Here is a 26,018-nt window from a genome sequence, read left to right on the forward strand (position 1 = left end):
ATAAGGCTTTCGAAAGACACGCACACACACACCTTACGTAACGTACAGTGAACAACCGACAAAGAGGGAAGACACAGAGGAATATAAATAGCCTAAGCCAAAGCATACACACCAGGTAATAATCACAGTAATTAGGACAGACAAAAATACATACATAAACACCAGAGGACGCCAAAGGGTCCCTCAACCAATAGAGCGACCCCCCAAACCTTACAACATAGGACCCGGGGAACATAGGTATGCTCCCATTCAAGCGCTGCTCTTCCCGATATGGCGTGTGAGATTGCAAGTAGTGTGTCTGTGTTCAACCGCTATCCTGGCCGATACGGTGTGTGAGATCGCAGTGTAAAATGACACGTTTGATACTGCATCTGTATTCAACCGCTATCGACTGAATGACTATTTACCCGATTTAGCCAAACGAACGTCTAGAGACGTTGGTTGCGCACTGGGAAGCCTAGACTATAGCCTACGTATTGTAAGAGAGAGAAAAATACTCAGATCGTTAATTTTTATAAAACTAGTCAGGGAAGTATTAAATACATATTGATACTTTGGAAATTCAAGAGTCAATATGGCGGCCACAACAAAACAATGGAGTAGTTGTGAGTCATGAATAAAGACAATTTCATAACGTGTCCTAGAGTTTTCAGTGTTGTGAACATTATGGCTAAGAGTTTCTTTTCCTGACCATGAAACTATGGGAGCATACTTATGTTCAGTGGGTCCTATGTTCCCCGTTCTCATGGGTATATGTAGGCTATGTTTTCGTGTCATGTGTTTTTAAATAATTGCCTCAATTCCCACATCCTTCTATTAAGCGGATGAATATTAAATTCATGCGTATAAACTAGATTTTTTTGGGAGCGGGTTACATAGGACCCTTTTTCGGGAGGGAGATATAGGACCCGGGGAACACAGCCATGACCTCATAACTATAGGCAAACGTTATCCAAGTTATATCAAGTGTTCTGGAAAAACACCTGGCCTTAACGATGAATTGAGAATCAAGGACCCCAATTGAAATAAGCCAGTGGCTTTCTTGGGTTTTTATCCTGTTAGTTGACCTTGTATGTAATATGTACTTTCATGTACCGGTACCTACTTCTGCAAATCTTCTAATAAAGTTTTCAATCAATCAATCAATTCATTGCTTTCTTCTTCAGTACAGTATGCCAGTATGGGTGATCAAATCTGAAATACTATGGTATTGTAATGTTAACATGCTCCTGTTGATGATTTCTTCATTGTAACATACACTATTAATGGACTACACAGCAAAGGCTTACCACAAGCCAAGCCATTAGAATAGTAATAATATAACAGAGCAGAGTGTTATAAACCTGCATGTCTGTGGATGAACTATACTGAGTTAAGCTTACACTGCATCCCCTTTGGTTTCATTGTGCTAACTAAATACAAGGGGACTTAATCAAGCTTAAAAATAACAAACAAACAAACAAACAAATAAAACAGGGGTCCTCTGAGAACTCATTAGAGGCCTTGTCAAACTCCAAGAGACTACATAATTACTTACCAAAATAAAAATGCAAAGCTATTTTGTTTGTATTTCCTTTCATTTTCTGATTACTGCTGAACCAAGGTCATTGAAACAAAACTTTTCTTTGAAAAGTTTGATTGAGATATGCAAACTATTGTGAGAAAAGCCGTCTGGCCTTTAGGCCAGGAAATGCAATCTTCCCTCACTCCAACAGTATCTGCCAGAACAAATAGTGAAAGGCGTGCTGCTTTTGTACAGTAGCATTGCACCAAATGGAATATGAGCCACTGCCTATATGCTGATGTTCTCTATTGATTAGAAGAGGAAGCGATACATGTACTTACTTCCTTCATTAAAATAGAGAAAATCAGGCAAACTGACAAGGAAATGAAACAACCAAATTTGTATAAATAAATCTTTTTTTGTGTCATTTTAATTACTGGATCAACAGCGCCTCAGATGAATGGCGCAGCCATCAATCTTTAATTAAAGTCACGGTTTGCAGATTGCCACGATCCTGTGCCTGATTGAAAAATAAGCGGAATGATATTTCTATTAGAGTTTGTTTTATTAATAACACGTCAGGGGTTTAAAAACATGTCCGGAAGAGAGCCAATCAAAGGGAAATGATAGACAGTCTTTATATTCCAGTTTAAGCAGAGTTTCACAGAATTTCTCCCTAGTTTTGTACTCCCTTTACATTTTAATCTGAAGTATTCCAGTCTAAGCACATATAGCCGTCAAGTAATGAGAAACATTACCAGTTGCTTATTTCATTCAATATATACCCCTCTCTCTCTCTCTCTCTCTCTCTCTCTCTCTCTCTCTCTCTCTCTCTCTCTCTCTCTCTCTCTCTCTCTCTCTCTCTCTCTCTCTCTCTCTCTCTCTCTCTCTCTTCACACACACACACACACACAGGTCTATTTTTCACAACCTGCAACCCAAACCTGACTACTGCAAAAAAGGAGAAAATAACGTTGTCATAAATACTTTGCTAATTCTCAAATCTCTAAAATCTACCAGAGAAATTGTGTTTTTGCTGGTTACATGTATGGGGATTACACACATACATGCATGCCTGTGTTTAGAACCAGCCTGGTCTATAAAATCCCCCATCATGGGAGGGACAGGGACAGATCCCCACAATGCACTGCAACAGCACAACACCTGCACATGGCCAACCAGCTGCTAGAGAAGAGTGGGAAGAGTGAGGAGGGGATGCTAGTTGCCTGTCCTTAAATGCTGACAGTTACACTCTCTCATTCTCCCCCTCTCATCTGGATTTGGCCTGAGTATGACTCCATGAACATAATATAGTCTGTTTACTAGGGCTACTATTTTTTTTTCAATGTCAGCTTTCATGTGCAACAATGTAAACATGTATAAAGAAACATATTGATTGACCCCTGCCCTAGTGTTTTGAATTGATAGGAAGTAGGAGATATAGAATAGCATGGCTCAATGCAAAATAACAGTGTTCAAATCATACAGCGGTACTACTGTTCCACTTTGATCGTCTAATGATCCTCCGATAGAGATCACACACCACGGAGCCAAATAAGAGTAAACAACTTTGAAACACCAATAGCGGAGTTATTTCCATGCCCCTCTTTTTAATCTATGATAGCTTTTTTGTGTGAAGAGAAGAAGCTCAAGCAATGCTCTTGACCTCAATGCTACATGTTTGTTGTGTCGGGTAATTCCTCTTCCATCCCTCCCAAGATGAGCCCTCTGGTTTATTTTTAAGTCATCAATTACTCAAAGTTTGCCCAGGCTATCTCTCCCCTACCATCTGGGCCCCGTACCTTTCTTTTAAAGGCTGCTCGGATAATGACAACCTTCTCTCTGCCATTAATTTATGAGCCTAGGGAGCCGTTTTTCATGCCTTATCATGCACCTCCATTTGATCTCGCGTATCTTTTTTCCCCCTGCATCTGCACACCCAGGTACATAAATCTCTCAGTCTAACACTCTGTCACTACGCCAAAAGATGCACGGCCACAAGGAGTCTTACATTAGTTCCCTTACAAAGGGGAAAAAAACGAAAACAAGTAAAAGGGAAAATGGAACAAAAGTGACCTCAGGTTCCAAAAATGATATCAGATGTAGCCAATGGGGGGAGGGAGTTGTTAAGGTGATGGAGTGCTGATTCACTTTTCGTGGCGATGTTGTCTGTCTGTTCAATGCAGTCAAGCATTTGCATAACAACAATGCCCTGTGACCTCATTGCAAACCTCACCTGACCTCTGAGGGGAGGGAGCTAAAAGATATGTTTTTTCCAGCGCCAGCCCTTTCTACTTTCAGTTATAGATGGTAATCGCAGGTGCATTCATTGTTTTATTTGTGAGTTTTCTTTTTCCCCCAATACCAAATACAGTATCTTGGACTCATGCTTTGGTATCTGGTCAGTGTTGGAAGAATATGAAAGTAAGACAAAACAGGGGTTGTTTGTGCAACCCGTAAGACTTGCTACAGTGTGCGTGCTTTGTATCATAGGGGAGTTGCGTGTGTATGTGTGCGTGTGTGTGTGTGTGTGTGTGTGTGTGTGTGCGTGCGTCTGCGCGCGTGTGTGTGTGTATATATATATATGTGTGCATGCGTGTGTGCCGACAATACCCAGCACTTTGCATACACTCTATATTCATCTTCATTGTGCCTTTATTTTTGCTCCTAATGAAATCATGCTCAAATCGCCCAAAGTGCTGACGGAAGCTCAGGTCCTCAAAGCCAATCCTCTCAGGGTCTCGTTTAGAGACGGGCTAAAAAGAGACTCTGAAACCAGCTTGTATTGTGTTGTTCTCCTCTCTCTCTCCTCTCTTCTGTGTTGTTGCCTCTCAGAGGGATCTCAATGTTGCCACACAATTTTGAAAACCGTGCGGCCAACACACCACTGACTTAATTTAAGCCTGGCTAAAGGGGAAGAGAGCACAAACAATATTGTAAACTTCTTTGCATCTCTCTCACAAACGACAGGGCCATATTTTCTTCCCGAAATGACACTTTAATTAAACAAATTACTGCGCAGTGGTAGAAGGACCTTCAAGAGCACGATAAGGCTGAGGAGATAAAAACCTTATAGGGAGTGTTTATCAAAGACGCGGGGGTTTAAACCTTTAATAGGTAATGCCCAGATAAGTAAGCCTTTGTGATGTTACTGGCGCAGAGATATATTTCAGAGAGAGGCTTATTGTCGGGGAAAAAAGGAACAGGATCAAACCAGAGTCTTAAAGAGCCTGTGGGTAAGAAAGGGAGAGGGACAACCCAAAAAAGTGTCCCTTTCCACTGTAGCCTCCGTCTCGTTTATTTGTTTTGCTATTCATGGACCTTCGAGTGTGAATTCCTATTTCTTTCAAGTAGCTTTAACCCCAGCTCATGCGTTTTTCTTTTTTTTCATATATCTTCTTTTTTTTATTTTTATGAAACAGCTTTCATGATAAGACTCTTTACACATTTCATGGATTAACAAGAGCACACATATTGGACGTCGGGTGCACACTGTAGAGAGCCTGATTTGTAGTAGTAGCTTTACCTGTCATACATATTTTGTTTATGCTGAGAGGCAGTGTAAGGGTGAAACTTTCAGCATTTTCTTGAAATGCTTTTCTGACTTTGTAACAACCCATATGGATCTTTCTGAATGTACCAGTATATCAATAAGCTATTTAGTTCCAGTATTATTGTTGAATATTGAACTCCCCAAAACAACATCTTTCTGTGTGTTGGGACATTCATACAACCCCGTCACCAATTTCATCTGTTAAGCTTTAGTAGCTGAAGGGTTTTGTTGCACAAGCTCTCTAGAGCTCTCAAGACCTAGCCTAACAAGCTCTCAAGATCTAGCCTAACATACAAAAAAAAGTCAGTGCTGTCATGACATACAGTACATCTCCTTCATGTTATATTTGAAAGGACAATAGCTATATTTAGTTGTTTGATTACATAGTAGTATTCATCATATTATTGAAGTTGTAATCATCTTGATTGCTTCGATTTTTTTTATTATATACAGTACCTGTCAAAAGTTTGGACACACTTTCCCATTCAATTGAATGGGGAAGTGTGTCCAAACCTTTGACTTGTACTGTATATACTGTATATATATATATATATATATATTATATACTGTAGCATAAAACGACTAAACGACTATGCCTATGGAGACAAAAAGCATGCAAAGGAACATGCTTTGTTATAGTTGTGTCAAATGTTCTTAATACTGGATTGTTTCCTGTTATGTACTTGATGACACGACTGGCTATTTCTCATCCGTTTTCTAAACCCAAACGTGAAAGTAACCAGAACATATTCTATGACTCTTCCCCCTAAAATCCCTAAAATCTGTAGTTCCAAAGTCCAAGAGATGAAAGGGAAATGTAGGCCTATAATCACTGTTATTACTCTATCTTTTGTTGCCTTAGCGAGAATGACTTTATTGAAGTGATTACATCATTCATAATGTCCGCGAAAGAGACAACAAAAAAAAGCCGAAACTGTGATGATGTAATGGATATTTGACATTTGTGTAAATGCAGCCACATTTAATTAGGGGTTCAAGAGAGCTCCCATAGGGGTCCACGGCTTAGGCCTCTTTAAATGACAGGGCTGCATGTGTTTTCGGTTATGTAAGCATGTGTTAGGCTGTAGCTCTGAGACGCCATTAACCTAGCTACCCATGTGTCTGCGGCCCAGGAACTGTCTTGGAAGAAAAGGAAAAAAAGAGGAAAAGGAAAGAAGGAAAAGAAAGCAACAGCAGCGCGCCTTTGATTCGGTCTCAGACTCAAACTATTTCTTGACAGGGAGGAGGAGCGGAGTGTCATAACCCATACATACATAACCCCTGCACACCACTGCCACAAAGAAACGTAAGGCTTTTAACAGGCCCCCGGTGACGAGGAAAAAAACCCTTAAAGATCACTTCCTTTACATATTTCAGCCCTCATGTTCCACTGTAGGAGGAGAACAGGCATCGCAGAATGCCGCTGCAGGGGTCACAGACCACCTTTGTGGGTGTTCAAAGCCAGAGTCATGGGTAATGATCTGTCTCTTTAAATGTTTTTTTCTCTCCGTTTTTCACAACCCGTTTGTGCTTTTAGGGTTGGTGTACTGAACTACAGCTCTCGCTCAAAGACATGGCTATGACAATGAAGTATTCCTCCAAATGCTGCTCCGATTTATATTCAAATAGCTATTGACATTTGCAAGCCAGTCTAGGGGTAAACCAGTCGGAACTAAACCAAACCCGCAAACGCTCGAGAATTAAAGTGAAAGTTATTGTGTCAACAACATCTGTTTTGTTTTTTTTCTTCATAATACGCATCTTGAAGTTCTTAAGTACCCATGCGATATAATAAACAACAGTTTAACGATCACTAAATACTTCTAATAATAATTTGTGGATTGGATCCACTGTTCTCGTTTGCCGTAGGCTACTGGTAATGGAGACATGGCATATAAACATATTTTTGTTTGGGACGTTATGTGTAGTAATGTGTTTTTAGCATGTTGATGTTCTATCAGCATGTTGTGATGTAATGCAGTTAGACGGTCGTAGCGATGTGCCGTTGTTAGCTGCTAGCTGTTAGCAGCCTTTGTTGATTTCATTAGTCACTTTTCGCCCATTCTGTGTTTGAGGTGTACCAACATTCAAATACGTATATCTTATCGTCTTCAACTTTTTTTTTTCTGATTTCAATGTATGACACATCATTTGAAAGTTTACAATCTGTAGTTTCAGAATATGAAAAATGACTTCAGCAACTGGTTTATCAAAACACTGTCTGGTGTCACATTTGTTCATTTCAATTATGCACATCAATCTTCAGATATGAAAGAAACTATTATATCCTTCCAACCATAGCTACTATTCAGAAGAAATGGCAAAAAAAAGAAAGCTTTCTTCATCAATACCACTAGCAAGGCTCTGACACATCTCAACCTGTCATTTACCTGCATATGCCACTACCCTTTAGCATAAGCAAGCGTGAAATGTGTGTGTGTGTGTGTGTGTGTGTGTGCGTGTGTGCGTGTGTGCGTGTGTGCGTGTGTGCGTGTGTGCGTGTGTGTGCGTGTGTGAGTGAGAGAGAGAAATGCCACTTGCCATTGCAGCAGCTCTCAGCAGACGTACGTCTTTAGAGTGGCATAAATTCAACCTGATGTGCCCATCCTTATGCCTTCAAAGTGCTGGCATTGCCATGCTGTTCACGTCACAGGACAGACACACATTAGCTGTCAAACACCTCTTTCATCTCCCAACTTCAAAGGGGCCGATTGATTACTCTAAATGGCCATTACCAAACATCCGCTGCTTGCCGCATTGAAAAGCAAAAAGCCAGACAAAGAGGAATACAAAATCAACCGGGGGCCTGATTCAAGAGAGAGAGAGAGAGAAGCTTGTCCCAAAACAACACAACAACAACAACATGATGTACACTTTGTGTGTTTTACAAATAAGATACTCTTGTCTAATCTGCGGAGAGACTAAGATCTCGACACATAATCCCCTGGGATTCCCTCTGTGATTACGGAGCGGTATAGAGGAATCATGAAACACAAGCTGAGTTTGCCCCCCTCTCACACCTCCTTTTGAGAGCTACTTGAAAGAAGAAGCCAGCGTACATCCAGAGCTCCATACTGCAGCTCTCTCTTCATTCACTTCCGAGCGAGAGAGGTGTGGCTGGGTGTGATGTGTGCTCATAGACAGGGAGCACGAAGGCCGTCGTTGGGATTGAAGCACTAGGAAAGACAGCTCCCTGCACTTCCCGATACCCACCTTGTGTTGTGATGATGTCACCGTAGCAGGCTGGAGAGGTGGAGCTGAGTGGATACAGGAGAGAATAGGCAGATTTCCATGACATACTGCATCATAACTCAGACATCATAAGTGAGAAAATGTGTGTGTGTGTGTGTGTGTGTGTGTGTGTGTCGATGTGCCCCTCTGCTTTTCGCACATACACACCCACACACACACCCACACACACACACACACCCACACACACACACGCACACACACACACACACACACACACACACACACACACACACACACACACACACACACACACACACACACACATACATTGGTCATCAGAGAGACATTTCCTGTGCAGGAGAGTGTGGTGCTGTCAGGCTCCTCCATCTCTGTGGCAGGGAGGAAATACTGATTTATTACCGATCATTAAAGTGTGCCATTATTACGGTGCCTAGCTCTCCCATTACCGCACACCAAACAGACGCACCAGTGGTCAAACAGCTGATACACACCAGGCAATAACAGATACCAAAGAGAAACACATCAAACCGCTAACCTGCCTCCTCACTCTCTCCACCTCTATCAATATCAGTCCTATTCACTGACGACTTTCAGTTACCCAAGACAGACATAACAACATATTATTACACGACTGCTAAAATGGTAACACATTATGTGGAAATCGGCAAGTATCTTTTCAAAAGCAGAAGATTCAGTAAGATAAAGTGTATTTAGGGATCATAAATGAGCAGATGCGGTACGGTTCGAACAAAGAAAGATACAATACACGTAATGCAACTGTCATGCTTTTTCTCTGCTCGGGTCAAAAACAGTCAGCACAACCTGTTTTTATGAGTGCCTACAGAAGACGGTACTAATTGTTTTCAGATTATATCCGGCATTATGCAAATGAAACTGTTGCATATAGTCAAACCATGCCTGCTCAATGCAACATGCACACAGCCACACACACACACACACACACACACACACACACACACACAAACACACACCCTCACACACACACACACGCACAGACGACAAAAACAAAAAACCCAAAGCTAAGCACTCATAAAACCTCCATTTCCTTCAAGTTGCCTCTCTTGTCTTTCTCGGAGACAGATGGCGGAGCGAGCGTGTATATATTCTACATTTTTATCCCACCCAGATTGAAGCCAGGGCTACTAAAAAGCCCATAAAAATCAAAGATGAGCGGATAGAGCTAATAATATAATCATTGGAAACACCTGCAAAGCGTGCAGATGGGTGATTTCAGACGGCCGGTCCGTCAGCACCGGGGGCCCCGCCTCCCCATATGGAGCAGCGTGATGGCAAGGCCTCAGACGCTCCGCCTGCCTCCCTCACACAGCCTGCGAGGAGCATATGCAGGGCTTTTTATAGAGCGTCGAGGCGCGCTGCCGCGTGTCACAGCCTACCCCCCCCCCCCCCTTCCCCAGCCCTCCTCCCCCAGTGTTGGTACTGTCCCACTCGCCACACTACAGTAGCTCACTGCCAAAGATGTGTCAGGCTCCCTCTCTCTCTCTCTCTCTCTCTCTCTCTCTCTCTCTCTCTCTCTCTCTCTCTCTCTCTCTCTCTCTCTCTCTCTCTCTCTCTCCCTATGTCCTTCAAATTCCCTTTTACCCCACAAGTGTCTATGCAATTTCAAGGGGAGTCAAGAGCTTTGTGAATTTGGACCAGCATGTCCTCCCTCCTGTCATCAGGGGTCAGGCGTTCAACGCATATTTACTAACTAAGAAGGGTGAATATGTATATAAACAGCCAACAGCCTACATTATATTCTATGTTCATGACCTGTCCGCCTAACATTGAGTAATGAGTGGAAGCGTGTAGCTGACATGCAGACATTTGAGAACTAGACCCATGACATACCTTGATATTGATATGTGATCAACAATATTTGATGCACACTATTGTTTATGGTTTATCACAAAGATCTGTGTTCTCCTATGGACCGAGTGAGTGAGAGCCGATAGGCTAATATGATGTTTGCGTTTACCGATAGGTTAGCCTTTCAATGCTTCAATGTTTCAGCGTGTAAACCTGTTCTCTCTTATCTCTCCCGGCTACTCAAACAAGCGAGACTAGAGAATACGGAATAAATCTCCAAAATGAGAAACGCTGCTCCATGACAAGCCGAACGGCCATTTGTCTTACGTCCAGACTTCCTCCACAATCGCCCGTAAAGGACCCATAAGTTAATCTCCCTCAGATCGCCTGATTTATATCTTTATTTAATCATCTTTTAGAAAGCAATTACCTAGTTGTTTTCCTGCACACAATGTATATATATATATATATATATACACACTCTCTGAAGAGGAATTCCTTTGAAGACATTAGAAGAAAGTGAACACAACTCAACAGTGTCATAAATGTTATGGCGAAGCAATATTTTGTTTAAGGAGACACAAAAAAAAAAGAAGCCACTCCTCGCTGTTGCTGTCACAATGTGATAACTGGAGCACTCTCAAGAGCCGGTGACATTGAGATGTACTTTAAAGGGGGAAGCTGATTATTTACACTTGTATGTCCTGCAGTGACGTTACTATAGTTTATAGAGAAGCTCTCTGAAGGAGACCTGATCACCCAGTATTTCCAGTATCCCCAGTATTTCCCAAATCAACAAGATCAACTTATATTACAATAAATATCAGCAAAATGTTGAATCCGTTCATTTTGGAAGATACTGTATATGAGTAGTAATATGGATTACTGTTATCTGAATGATCGCTGCATACACTAGCCCACTCTGGCGATAAGCATTTGTACATACATTGCGACACATGTTTCTCGCCTTGTTGCAATGCTCACATAAGGTCTCATTTTTCTCTCCGTCTTTGAATGTTGATGATCAGATGCAACTTGGCCCCGTCGTTCACGGGCCAATAACAGGTGTACTTGTCAAGGACGGTGCTGCTGCCTCACATTAAGTGACGCGTAAATCCACAGCGGGTGGAAAGCTGCTATTTGGAAGCTTGGGCCTGACATAAATCCACTGTGAAGACGTCTCGGTCGCCAGGCTTTTCTTGACAACGCATGATCAGTATGAAGCTCTCAGGTTTAAGAATGCATGATCAGTATGAAGCTCTCAGGTTTAAGAATGCATGATCAGTATGAACCTCAGGTTTAAGAATGCATGATCAAGTGCCCCGCGGTGGTGTAGCGGTCTAAGCACTGGCCACTAGTGCATGCTGCCCACCGGGGACTGGGTTCGAAGCCCAGCTCACCAGATCCGGATATGGCTGGGGCACACACGGGGAGCGGCATATTGGGCGGCCGCTCCCGAGGGCGGTATAGGAGTATTTCCGGACAAGGATCCGTCGCGCAACAGCGCCCCCGGGGTGCCGGAATAACGGTGCTGGGCTCGAGGAGCCAGTCAGCTAGTCTGCCTGGCGGCCTCTTCTGGGACTGCCGGCCACGGGGTCGTGCGGCGGATCCTTCGCAATAGGCAGGGGATAATTGGATGCTAGGTTGGGTTCAATTGGCTACCAAATTGGGTGAAAAAGGGATAAAATCTGAAAAACAAATTTATATAAATAAAAAAAAAAGAATGCATGATCAGTATGAAACTCAGGTTAAAGAATGCATGATCAGTATGAAACTCTCAGGTTTAAGAATGCATGATCAGTATGAACCTCTCAGGTTTAAGAATGCATGATCAGTATGAACCTCTCAGGTTTAAGAATGCATGATCAGTATGAACCTCTCAGGTTTAAGAATGGATGTTAACCAGACTTGTAGATTAATTTATTACCAAATATTTGTATAAGACAACGCATGCACCTCCAACTCAACACAACTCGACACATAATAATTAATTTGCACACCATGTAACTATGCTAATAAAAGAAAAGCACGTAAATTGCGCAGTTCAAACGTGTAGGTTCCCTAAAAATGCTACAGTTAAAATACTTGAAACCATTTAAGTGTATACCATTTAAATTCCCTCTCCCGCTTTTTATTGTAATCGTGGGGAAAGGCGGCTTACACACATTTAAGTTAGACTATTTAATTCCCAATCTGAATGTTTATTCTCATTTGAAAGGCCAGCATTTTTCTGTATCTTGAAATGTCAGAAACAGGATGAGAATTAGCCACCATTGACTCTCTTAAGGTGATTTCCCAAATGAGAACAGTATGTATTATTGTGTGAATGTTTGTTGGCTTTAGAACATAGGCTAAATCATACCTAAATGTCTTTTTTACTTGTATGCATAATTCCATTCACTGATTATTTCACAATGCAATGTCCGCAATGCAGATATTGCTTTAACAATCCAAGTACTAGAACTACATGTGGATGTCCCTATAGAAGAACCCTTTCTGTGCCAGAAACTGTAGAATCTTCTTTTTCTTCAGCTATTGACAGGTGAACTATCTTATCAGGTTTGTTTGATATTCACTTTTAAGCACTGAATCCAAAAGACGTCCTTTAGTGTTATCTCCAATGGGATTACATTGAAACATCCCCCTCCCCCCCTCCCCCCTCTTTTGCCACATATGGATAGCCCACACATACAACCATACCCGCTGGGAATATCACATTACTTTTGGTTTATCACTGTCCAGTGTGCAATGGCCACAGTAATTAGAAAAGCTCGGACATGCATTTGCAGTGTCCTGCTTATGCCCGGATCACCAATAACAGCATTTATTGTTTTCTAATCAGGGGCCCTTTGGCTGCTCCGATCAGTCAGTAAATAATGGAGATGTCAATACTCTCCAGCCCCGTGACTCACGGCCCCCGCTCCCTCGCACCATAAAACCCCCTCATTAATCACACATTACGTTTGAAAAGAGTTCAAACTGTCAAGCCGCTGAAAACATGTCTACCCCCTTCGGCCCCCGCTACCTACTCAACCCCCCCCCCCCCCCCCCTCCACCCCGCAGCTCTCTTCAACACCCCGCTCCCCCTACATTAGTGGTCAACTAGCCAAAATCTCCCCTCGTCATGGAGGCACTTCCATTGATTAGCACTTCCAGCCTCTGTTCTGGACCAGGAATTACCCTTCTAATCTCGGAGTGAGTTATTTGCTGGAGACCAATCGCCCTGATCAGACGTATTACCCTGGCTGTAGCACTGTGAACTTGATAGCCTGGGAGAGCCCCGTTGTTTGCGAAGACGACCCGTGAGGACGCGGTTCGCTTTCGTATGATCTCTTTATCCGTGTCACATACTGAATATTACATTCGCGGTTCAGAGTGTTGCAGAGACACAGCAATAGCAATCCCAGGGTACTGTAGGTTCACGCTCAGGCTCATCCAACTCAATGTGGCTTGACAGCAGCACACACTGCTAGGATCAGCCCAACCACCACAGTTAGCAACCAAGACCATTCCAATCAGAGATCAGACACTCGTACTTAATGACGTCACTGTTTATAAAGGGCAATACATACAACAGTCACTCCATTGAGCAGAATCGTCCACACATAGTGTCAGAAATAACTTTTTAACACTTTTTTATCCAGCCGTGGAGTATGTGACTTCTTGCGGTCCTCAGGTTTTAATGTTGCCTCTAACCCTGCAAAAATGTTCCCTGTAATTGGGTTCAGAACCACATGAAAGCTATATGTTACTGTACAGGAAGTGATTCAACATTTTCCCCTGTCAAACATTTTCCTTCTTCGCAGCTCTAATGAGATTTAGGGTTTAACATAAACTGTTGTTTAGATTGGTTTCCCTCCATTTGGCAAGCCTTTGTAAAAAAAAAAGAATGAGTGACTCCATCGGCGACCTCCCCTCTCTATGTCTAATCTCTGTCTGTAATTACTTATTTCTCCACATCATGAACTCGTTAGAGATCTGCCTACAGGATACGATCTGGGACACTGTACTGAACGCCTCTAACAACAGTTCCTATTGCAAGTCATTGTGAGCACGGGGGTCCTGCAGAGGGCTGTCTTTCTTTAGACTTCACACAGTCATTCAGCTTTTTTTGGCCATGTTTTTGTGCAAGAAAATTAAAGTTCCTATTCGTGATCCATGTTTTGTCATTTGTTTTCTAACTGCATTCTGTTTAATAAAGCCTTTTAATATCTATTGATGAGTTCATTAATAAGAACTACTGGTTATCTCATTGCACAATGCACTGTTTGGAACATCTAACATAATGTAATAATAATGTTTGTAAGTCATACACAAAGAGTTGAAGACATTTTCCAATTCCATAGCAATTATTATTCGGTCATTATTTTGGTCAGTATTTCCGATCATTTAGGGAATACCAGAGTCCATGGCTGCCTTGGACACACTCTCAATTCTGCTGATTATGTATACATCCCTTTCACCCCCCCCCAGATAGAGATCTCACACTCTCCTTCTCCCCTTTGGACATGATGCTGTAGTTGCAACATGCTGGGGAATGCACCGCACGCATACCAAAGAGACATGCACCCCTGCACTGCTTAAACAGGAGACAAGCAAGCAACACCTAATCAGGAAATGAAGAAAAAAAAAAAAAAATGTGCCATTTCCTCCCCTCCCTCCGCCCTCACTGGTGATGAAAACACCGCTCCTGACGGGCGAAGCAGAAAGCCATTTTTCAACTTAAATGCCAAGTGGTTATGTAGCATAATATTCAGTCAAAAATTAACCGCCTCTAGCCCGGCCCTGTCAGGGGGAGGGGAACATGGGGGGTGATGGGGGGGGTGATTCCGGTGCAGTTGGGATTGCTCTACCATGGCTGTCGTTGTATGTTGGTATGCAGATTTCATTTTCACCTCATAGGAACCCGTCCCACGTTCGTTCGTCGTAACCAAAGTGTGTAACCTTCGCTCAATCTATAGTAGTTCACTAATGCAAGACTACCCTGTACTTAGAAGTGGGTATAACAGCACCTCTTTAAAGGACACGAGTCCATCTGCCCCTGCATTAAACCCTGGGAGACCCTGTGCGAGGCCGAGGACACCACATTTAGGCCCCTGATTTTTCTGGGCAGGAAGTGGATCGATAGAGGCTTTCAGTCGGCTCCACCATCCATTCCGCTGTGTTAACGACAGCCATAATTCACAATGTTGGGGGGTGAAGTAGGATAGGGGGGGGGGGTGGGGGGGATCATATATATATCTCACCCCAGAGCTGTGACCTTTCTGTCTCCCTCCTGACAGGTCTGAGGAAAAAGGTGTCAATTAATGACATTTAGAAATTTCATATCACTCTCAATAACTCTGCGATTTTTACTGAAACTATTGGTCGGACTGCGGGGTGGGCGTATAGTGCAACCTTCTATAGGGGGATCGGAGTGGAGCCTAGTCATTAATGTCACCCTTCCCTATGCAATCATTTTGAACTCAGGTCAGCATAAAAGCCAATAGATCATCGTGATTATCCTCCAGATGATGTATTACTCATCACTAGATTTCCTATTTCAATCTCTGTCACGGCTCACTCAGCTGGCTTTGTGTAAAAGTGTGTGCTCCTGATCTTAATAGTGTTGAGTTACAACAGCCTTTGTATGATACTGAAAGTACTGGATAATGGTGGTGTACACAAATGTGATGGGCTGCGACTAGTACCCTCAATGTGGCCTTGTCCTATAGGTCATATTTGTTACAATAGGAACTATTGTTTAGGCATTATGTTGCAGTAGATGTTGTTTATGTTGAGAGATGAGCGAACAAGACTTGTATGGTGAACTCCTGTGCTTAAGTTGAATACATCTCATACCCAGTTGGGTAGAAAGTAGAAAATTTACAATATTAACAATATTCAGTAGGCACAAAATGTTTTGACAAATTGCAATAGAGAGGGTACTGTGTTTTGCTATGTTGTGCATGCTGAAAATGGCCCAGACACTTCCGGAAAGAAATCTTCATCTCTATATAATAATCTGCTGGTCAGCCACATGCATTATCATACAGTATAACAGTATAAGTGAGTATATATGCTCACTGACTCAACCCCCCCCACCCCCACAACACACATTCTCCCTCCTCCTCCTCCTCCTCCCTCTAGTCCCCCTCCCCTCTCTCTGCCAGTCTCATCTTACTCCCCCCCTCCCAGTGTGTCTCCAAATGCTATATCAGTTCCATTCCAGCGGTGCTAGCTGTTAAGCTGAATATCAGTCCCCGTTCAAAAGTGAGAGTAAATAGCCAGCGGGTGACATAACCTTTCATGTAGTGCCTGGGTGTACGTATACAAATAATTGAAGCCCTTGACCCTGTCTTGCAGCATAGGGCTGTAAGTACAAACCTGACATTTTGATACCGCTCCCAGGGCCCCTTCTCCCACTTATTTTTATATTTCAATAATCCATGACGGGCAGTGGGAAAAAGGAGACAGAGGAAGCGTGAATGATTAAGACTGTCAAGCTCAAATAATGTACTCAGAAAACAGACTATAAATCTGCTTTTGTGACATTTTCAAAACCCAACACACATTCCCCCCCTCAGAAATGCCATTCATTATTTATTTATATATTCCGTGCCGTTGGTTGATTTATTTATGTTTTGTCCTCCCCAAAAAAAGGCTAACCTTTTAAATGTGCTTTAATATCACACTGGATTCAGGAGTTTTTGATAATGATATCTAGCATTAGGTGAGGAGCATAGTAGTACAGTCATAGATGGGAAGGTCAGTGCATGCTTGGTTGTTGTATTTGCTGTGGTGAGCATATACTAATGCCGCAGGCTGTTAAGACTGACAGCTATCGACATCAGTGGGGTGAGGGTGCCCTGGAATGGTTCTAACACGGGAGGGATGTGCTTGTTTTCTCATCGACTGCGCAGTTCAGCCTTTGGTTATCTCCGCCTATATGCTCTCATTCCAATCTATACCCCGACCGACCTCCTCTTTTTTACGCTCACGTTTTAATCATCGGCCTGTGATGTTTTGCTGTCACGTCCCCAGAATTTACACCCCATCAACAGCATTTGCATATTACCTAATATGGACATTTCCAATTGAGGGTGTCACTGATAGCCCACATGTTTCATGGCCATTATCCAGCACAATGTGCTGATAAGACCAATGAAGTTAATTCCTGACCTCAAGATTGACTCACTTCAACCCCGGATCATCATTTAAACTTCTAATCTTTTTTTTTTTTTTTGCTGAACCTTCCTTTGGCACTCCTATGTAGCTTATACTGTTTAAACATGTATTGAATATAGCAGCAAAAATGAACAATTACCGAGTAAATGTTAAAATGTCTCTGGATCCTCGTGTTCCCTTCACATTCCTTAGCTACATAAGTGTGTTTAATTAGAAAATATGACTTCGTTGCTAAGCGTCTCTTTCCTTTTTCCTCTCCTCTCTTCCTCGTGTCCTTAATTCCACGTTGTTTTGATACATAGCTGCCATCAGTGTGAAATATTAATGCAGAGGGTTGATTTGGGGTGTCGAGCAGTGTCAGTCATTTGCCTTTTAATCATCCAGCTACGAAAAAAAGGGAAAATAACTTCCTTTGCTGCCGTCAAAGTCCTCTCAAAGTCATCCACTCACCTATCTTCCTCCTCATTGACAGCTGCATTTTGGCTGTCTGAGAGTGGGTGAGCATTGCTGTGTCTTCTCTGGTTAGCCAAGGATGCGACCCATGAAAATTTAAACATGACACAAAGTCACAAACTCATCACAGCCATGAAAAGACCAGCCAAAGAAGAAGACAAGATTGCAGCTACTGATCATTTCAACAGATGTGCAACCACCATGCAGACACCTTAACATGGTCACATGAAAGTACTATAGTTTGTTGTTTTGTGTTTTTTCTTTATTGTTTTGAATAAATCATATAACTTGTCACTTAATATCAACTCATAACTCATCTCTTGAGGAAATGGTAGATCCCTATGCCCTGTAATACTTTGCAAGGATGGAGCAATCTATGACTGTGTAGGGACACTGTTTCAAACCAAATGCCTTTTCCAAACATCTCATTATTGTTGTTCTTTGTTTGTTTCTTTTCAGTGCTTGAGTTAAGAGAAAATACATCCTCAAAGGCACAAAGGGGATGATCCATGATTAATGTGATTGCATTTATAATTCTGCTTAATAACATTATCATAATTATTACATTAATCATCGGAACCCATTGACAGCATACATTTTTCTCTAAATGTGATCATGTTCAGGAGCATATTAAGTAGTGACTATATTTTATTCAAAAACCCACGATAAAGATGTCTTCCCACATAGATACCTGTCCAGGCAAAAAAAAGAAAAAAAAAGAGATTTATAACTCTGTTAATATCCAAAGAAAATACAGTTAAGACTCACTATGCCCCATTGTCTGGAGTCTTAATAAGGGTGTCTAATTAATATTTATAGCATAATTGCTTTTTCCCGAGTTTTGTTGAAAAAGGAATAACAAGGCTAAAATACTGTTGTTGGTAATTAAGACAAATGCATTAATTATTAAAGATGCAAACATGTCAAGCAAGCATAACTAATTATTTGAGCGTGTTAACAGTTGTTTAATGTTAGCAGCCAATGAATTATTTAGTGTGTGTGTGCCATTTTTGGATTGTTTGAAATGCGAAATGATAAGTGGGGTGAAAAAAGTCACAGTCTTTGGAAAACAGAAAAAAAAAAATGCTCTGCATCAAGTTTCTCCAGATGGTCCCCCACCTACAATATCACAGGTGAATGTGAAATGCGGGGTGGGAGGGGGGGGGGCTACGACTAATGGTGTTACTATATGCACTGTAACTCGTACCTTTGGGTGATTGTGCTATAGGAGGTTTTCAAACGCCTCCTCTTTTTTGTGTGTGAGGGGAAAGCTTTCAGGCAGCAGGGATAAGTAAATGTGACAGCAAACAATTTATTTTGTTACATCTTAATTGTCACCTGATGCGCTCACAATCTGGAGCACACATCGAAAACAGGATCTGTCTCCCTCTCTCAGCTGAGGAGGTTGGTGATGAAAACAAAATGGCTGATGGGAAATATTCGGTGTTTCGTAATGTTTGGCCGACGATGTTATGAGATACTTACCTTGGTGGGGGGGGGGATGGGGCTGGAGGAAAAGATGATCCCATCATATTCCACTTCCTCTGACCTAGCTTAGTGATCGTTGTCCTCATCATAGGCTGGTCATCATCATAGGTGTTCTCACTGATACACCTCATCCGTTCTCTCCCCTCATGATCCCTTAATATTTTGTTTATGATGTTGTAACCCATTTGCACGAGGCACTTTGATGGAAATCACCACTTCACAGATGTTTAGAACCCATAAGTGTTGTCATATGGAAATTGTCAATTAGGATCGGAGCTAAAGAGATCTGTCAGTTTTGATAATCTTTTCTTTGTTGTTTCTTACCAGTTTTGTGATGGTTGATATTATGATTCCATTAGATTTGTTGGGCCACTAATGCAACGCAATTATGCATAATCTGAACAGAGGACATCCATATGTTCCAACAGTCATTCCCCAGCATTTCACCAGGAGGACATTAACATTCATGTATACTACTGTAGTGTCTCGTACAACATACCTTACTGTATAATTTTACCACCTCACTTCAAGGAAGGAACAATTATCGCAAACTTGGCTAATAACATCATTTGGTTAAGCTTTGGCTTTACCAATCTAAAACTCTGTAGTTACTCCCTGACTGTGCATGTAAAGTAAAACCAGTGGGTGTAAGGGTTAAACCCAGCCCACCTCTCTGGTCCCCCCCCCCCTCCCCTACCCGTGGTCTCCTGTGTGATTTATAGCCTGATCCCGGCCTGTGGGGAGTTGACAGTTGCTTTCATTTTCTTATATATATTTTTCCCTCCTCGCCAAGGTCACCTGGGAGCGAGCCCTTCTCCAAGTTTTTCCAGCGCCCCGTCCTCCTTCGCTATCCTCCACCCCCCCCCCCCCCCCCCACCCCCACCCCACCCCCACCCCCTCTGTTGGCCTGATGGTCCCATGAATCATCCCGTCTCCCCATCGAACCTCCTGACGCCTCCTTTCCAAACGCACCCGCCCCGACTTCCGCAATCCTTCTTCATTCCCGCTAACAATTTGGTAATGAAATATTGATTTTTAGTTAGATTCAAATGGATGTTATTAACTTTGCATTGATAAATCGCCCTTCGGCTGGGCCTGGAAGTACCTCAGTCAAAACCTTGGTCTGTGTGGCCACACCTGGGGGTGGGTTTGTGGGGATGTTACCGTCACCCTTGTTCCCCCCCCTCCGGTCCCCCCCCCTCCCTGAATCATACAATGACAAGGGTGTCTGTTCTTAACTGCATTCATTTCAGTGATAGGCTACAATCTGAACAGTGTTAACTCTGACGAATCACACCTTTTAATAGGAACATCTATCGTCCGGATGACTATACGCTATAAAAGTCATCCGTAGTGATGATAAAAAAAAAAAGAAACCATTTAGTTTCTTACTTTGGTCCGGTCGAGTGATACAAGCAGGAGAACAGTTTTCATCTCACGACTAAAAGGCGGTGTCAGATAATTGCTAAGGATTTGTAACAGCTAACTCACAGGTAAATTGTTGACATGGTAGATGCTATTGTTTTGGCTAGGAATGCACTGATACCAATACCAGTACTCATACTCGTACACCATACCATGCTCATGTACTTGTACTCGTAAAAAACAACCCCACTACATCTTCCCTGATCCCGCTTTACACCGCAGATTCCTACACCGCTCGGCCTCATTGGCCAAATGTAGTAAGATATAGTACTTCTTCAAAGAAGTCAAAGTGATGAGGGGGCTGGATAACCACAAATGTCACAACAAGATGGCAGCTACTTCACTGGAAATGAGGATATCTTCCACTACAGTATCTGAAATAAATATACAGTATTTTGTATGAAAAAAAGAAAACACTTTCTAAACACGTTCTCTTACTAACAAGCTACTCTGTTACTTGCATAGAAATGGCCACAAAGTTCATGTGAGGATAATCACCAAAAAATAAGCTAATACACGTTCCCACGAAGAGGAGTTGGAATCTGAGGGGGAGTAGTAAGCACAACATCGTCACCACATCATATAAACGGTATTACCAGAGCTACATGGCTTCGTGACAAAGCACATCAACAGCCTGTTGCAGGACATGTTCGGCCTTCAGCTTCACCACTGATATTTGGACTAGCAGTGTCAGCTCAATGTCTCCTCAGTTTAACTGTTCAGTGGATAGACAATGATTTTACTCCCTAGATAGTCGTACTACAAGCAGAGCAGTTTCGGGGTTCGCACACTGGCCAAGCCATAGCAGGAGCATTTGATGACATGCTTCAGACGTGGGCCGGACATAGAACCTTAGCTGCAGCCGCCAAAAGACACTGACACAGAATTGTTTTTGCAACTGTACTCGATCCGAGGTAAAGAGAGCGTGGGTGTGCATCTGTGCGTGTGTGTGTGTGTGTGTGCGTGTGTGTGTGTGTGTTTGCTGAGCATGTGAAAACTTTGTAATTATGACCAACCTAAAACTTTTTACTTAATCATTAATCAATTTACTTTATTAAGTGTTTTGACGGCAATATACTGACAATTCTGACGAGCTTGTCTGTTACCAGCTAACATATTATAATTATATTTATATATTGATATAATATATGTTTTATATCAAGTCAATTTTAGAACTATAATGGTATTAGTAAGTACTCAGTATCGGTACTCGTACCTAAATGTACTCGATCTGAAAAAAAGAAAAGAAAAATAAGAGTATTGGTGCATCTAGTACCCCTTGTTTTGGGGTATTATTTTTGTCCTCTTGTGGAAACTGACAGAAAAAAATAAAGTTCATAATTTGACATTTCCATCCAGACACCCTTCCGGTTTTCTGACTCCAATACTTGTATTGTGTTAACACTGTAATAACGTGTATTTACTTACTAGATGTTCAAACATCTGCCCTCGCACTCCTTTTGTTTGTTCTCTTCTGGCTCTCTCGGTTTGGGTGCAGAATGCATTGCTATGCTACACCAGGCATCGCAGCATTGCTTAACCATAGATGCATAGAGGGAAACGAAAACTTCCAATACAAATTCAGTATTAAAAAGTAGTATTTGACACAAGATGGACACAGAGGGAGGGCTCCCCTGAGGGAGGCCCCAGGGTGCATATGAGGCGTCCTTTACAGGGAGGGCATTTACATTTCTCTCATGCGTTTCTGTGACAGCGACACAATTTCCTGTTCCGTCTGGAGAGGTTTGACGGTGAGGTTGGACTGAAATGTAATCTCGGGCCTTGGGCACACTGCCTCCCCAGAGTATTCCAGAAAACCTTGAACTTCAGTTGGGTAATCTTTTTCTCAGGCCTCCATTTTGCCTGAAAAACAATGACCAACGGACTATGGACTACTAATATCTTCACCTTAATATTATTCACTTGGATTCATTCTACAACACTACTATTTCCCTCCCATGCTATAAGTCTAAGCTTTAATGTGTTTGTGTGAGTGAGTGTGTGTGTGTGTGTGTGTGTGTGTCTGTGTGTGTATGTGTGTCTGTGTGCGTGTGCGTGTGTCTGTGTGTGTGTGTGTGTGTGTGTGTGTGTGTGTGTGTGTGTGTGTGTGTGTGTGTACTGTTGTGGGTGCCTGTTTGAGGTCATGTTGATTTCTCGGGAGACAGGCTCCATGGCATACATGGGGACATGGGCTCTCCTGTCAGTGTGATTAATGTTTGGATACCAGATCACTCTACAGACAGGTTTCACACGTTCCCTGATACGTGTACGTGATGTGCAGTATATGCAGTCGGGTACATGTCTGTGACTGTGACTGGTCCATTGTAAACAAACATGTTACATACATTACTGACAAAAACACACAAACAATAATCGCCGGTCGCAACGAATTAACAATCAGGGTTTCTTAACAGGTTAGTTTTGTAAAAAATACTCATTCTAAATATAACTTAATAATAGTGTGCTTTCAGAATATAATGCGAGGGGATATTGTTGGTATAGATCTGCTCGTCAATTTCAAATACCTGTTTAAGACCACAGACCGACGATCAATACAAAGGGAGAACTACTGGATGAGATTATAAAATAAAAGGGTGACAGGCACGACATATTATACATCCTCACAATCTAACACTAAAGATACTTTTACGATACGGTGACCTTCATTAGCTTGTCTTAGGTATATAACCTTCCTCCCCTGGCTACGTGAAGACTGTAGGACATTGTAAATCTTGATACTCCTGTGGTATTGGGCAGAGGGCCTGTCTCATGCTACATGTAGATAACACGTGTTATTAGCTACCTGCTGGTCAATCAATAGAGCACTTCCTTGGAGCGTGCAGATGAACTAAGTCCTTTACCAGATAGGCATCTCTCCACTCCCATCGCAATAATTGGTAGCCTCTCAATCGGAGCTTTGTTGACAAGGGATTTGCATATTAGAACATAGGCATTCACAGTCCATCATTCTGAAAGCGGAATAGAAATAACATTTTCAAAAAAATAATAATTGAGCTTGAGCATACATAAAAAAAAGGGGGAGGCCAAAAATAGCACGCCTTGGATGGACATCGTTTGAAGTCTCTCACAATAATTATTTTAGTTATTCAATGCATTCTAAATGGAGATGTTTATCACTCGGCACGCAGGACCGGGCACTACAGTGTAGCGCAAAGCCGAATCCCAAACGTCCAGTCCTCTATGGAGCTCCATTATCTTCCCAATGAGCGGTGATTCCCCAGTGGTTGCGTTTGAAGTTTGAAGCGCTGATGAGGATGATGTTTCAACGCAAAGCACCCATCCGTCTGTCTCTGCTCTTCCCCTACCCTTCCTTCTCTTCCTTCTACGCCCCCCCCCCCTCTGCCTTAAATGTGTCAACATGTGAATATATCTGAAACAAAAGACACTCCCTCCCCATGTCTCTTCCTTACCATTTGAGTTTGTATATAAAACACAGTGATGTCTTTCCTCTGCCACCTTAGCAATCCCCGGCCGTCAGGCCTGACCAAACAAGGCCAAATTGAGAGTGTAATAACTACGGTTGAGGAAAGCGTGATCCTACAAAAAAGAAGGGTCTGACATTGACACTGACAGTTTGGCCTCGAAATGGACAAAGGTTAATGTGGGTCAGCCCCTGGAGCCTGGAGTTACAGAACAAGTCGTCTTCTCCGAAAACTTTCGATATAGCTGTCTGTCTTCACTGTGCCGTGGTGACAGGGAGGGTGTTTTGTCTGGTTTTGTCTGTGTCCTCTAAGAGGGAGCGTGATGCCAGTAGTGGCACGTTGTCCTCCAGTGTTGCTGCCGCTCCTGGTGGGGGGAGTACGGGGGTGCAGAGTGCTGACAGGAGGGCAGAGAGGCTGGATGCTGTGATGTTGGACAGGAGGTGGAGAGGGGGGCGCTGACAGACAGACAGTCTTGGCTTGGTCCTGACCAGCGCCGCTGCTCCTGGGTCCTCTCTCTCTGGCCAGGCACCAAGGGTATGCCCAGGCTGGGGGGCTAGGAGGTGGGGGGGGCTGGGGGAGAGCCGAGTGGCTGGCTGTCAGAGCCGGATCAGTGGAGGAGGCAGCCACTCCGGAACAGGTTCAGTGGCTCAGTCCTCTGGGAGGATCCACAGGGGGCCAGGCTGGAGCACAGAGGCTGGGACTGGTAACCTCCACAGTACCCCAGACACACACACACACATACAGACACACATGCACGCACAAATAAACACACATACAGGACACACACACACACACACACACACACGCATGCCTGCAAACATATTTACATATTTACAGAATATTCAACACATCACAGATCAAGATGAGACACAAGAAGAGGTCCATTTATAATTCAACTGTAAACCTACATACAGTACATACAGAAAAACACATCCCATATCCTGTTTTGCAACGCTAAGACTAAACAATGTTAGTATAATCTCAGTCAAACAGACTTCTCCGAACATCCAACAATGTCCTATTTCCCCTTATCATAACGCCTATAATTTTCAACACTATCATTTAGTAAAAAGCGGATCGCAATTACAGAGAGATAAGAGTTATGTTTTCCCTCCTCTACCTCACTACTTTTTGTCTCTGAGGACAAATGACATTTCTCGCAAGTGCACTGCAGCTTTGTGGAGAGCGTTTCTGTTAAATCATGTATTAACACGCAGCAGACGTATTCTTCATCGGATTGGAAGGAAACCGCAACAGGCTTTCGGTAGAAAAAAGAGCAATTACAGCTATTAAGAAACCAAAGCATGCCAATATCCCATTATTCAACTTCCACTTTCACATTTTTCAAAGCATAAATCTTCAGCGAAAAATGAAAAACATCTCCTTTTTTCCCGCCCGGTGCCAAAGACTCTTGAGAGACACCCTCCTTAATCAAAATATTGCCTCATCATTTTCTTCCATGCAGGATTTGGTAATGATAATGCTGTGGGTCTTCGTCCTGGGTGCTGCTTAAGACGTAGCCATCCTTCCCCGCTGACAGGCCTCTCCATCATTCGTCATTTCAGACGCATGCTTCTTTGATTTCGTGGGAGAACGACGACCACTGTACATCAATCTAGCGCTGCTCGGGCTGTTGCGGGCGTGAGAGTGAATGTGAACATATCCGCCCTGATCAGACACATCCGTCATGCTACGACTCAGGAGGGCCGACGTTGGGAAATGTAACTTCGACGGGGAAAGTTTTGGCGCACTGAGATGCCATTTTAAATCTCGACCACCCACAGTATGTAAACAACGGCGCCGTACATCCCATGTATCAGCTGTTTTCAGCTTCCCTCTGCCACCTCAAGCTCCTGTAGGGTCCATCTTATCGATTTGGACTTTGTTTCAACTCCATTGTGTTTGGGGGGGGGGTTCAACCATCTCAGTCTGTAATGAGTTGAGT

The sequence above is a fragment of the Nansenia antarctica genome (assembly GCF_963989245.1).
Source record: "Nansenia antarctica genome assembly, chromosome: 4".
NCBI lineage: Eukaryota > Metazoa > Chordata > Actinopteri > Argentiniformes > Microstomatidae > Nansenia > Nansenia antarctica.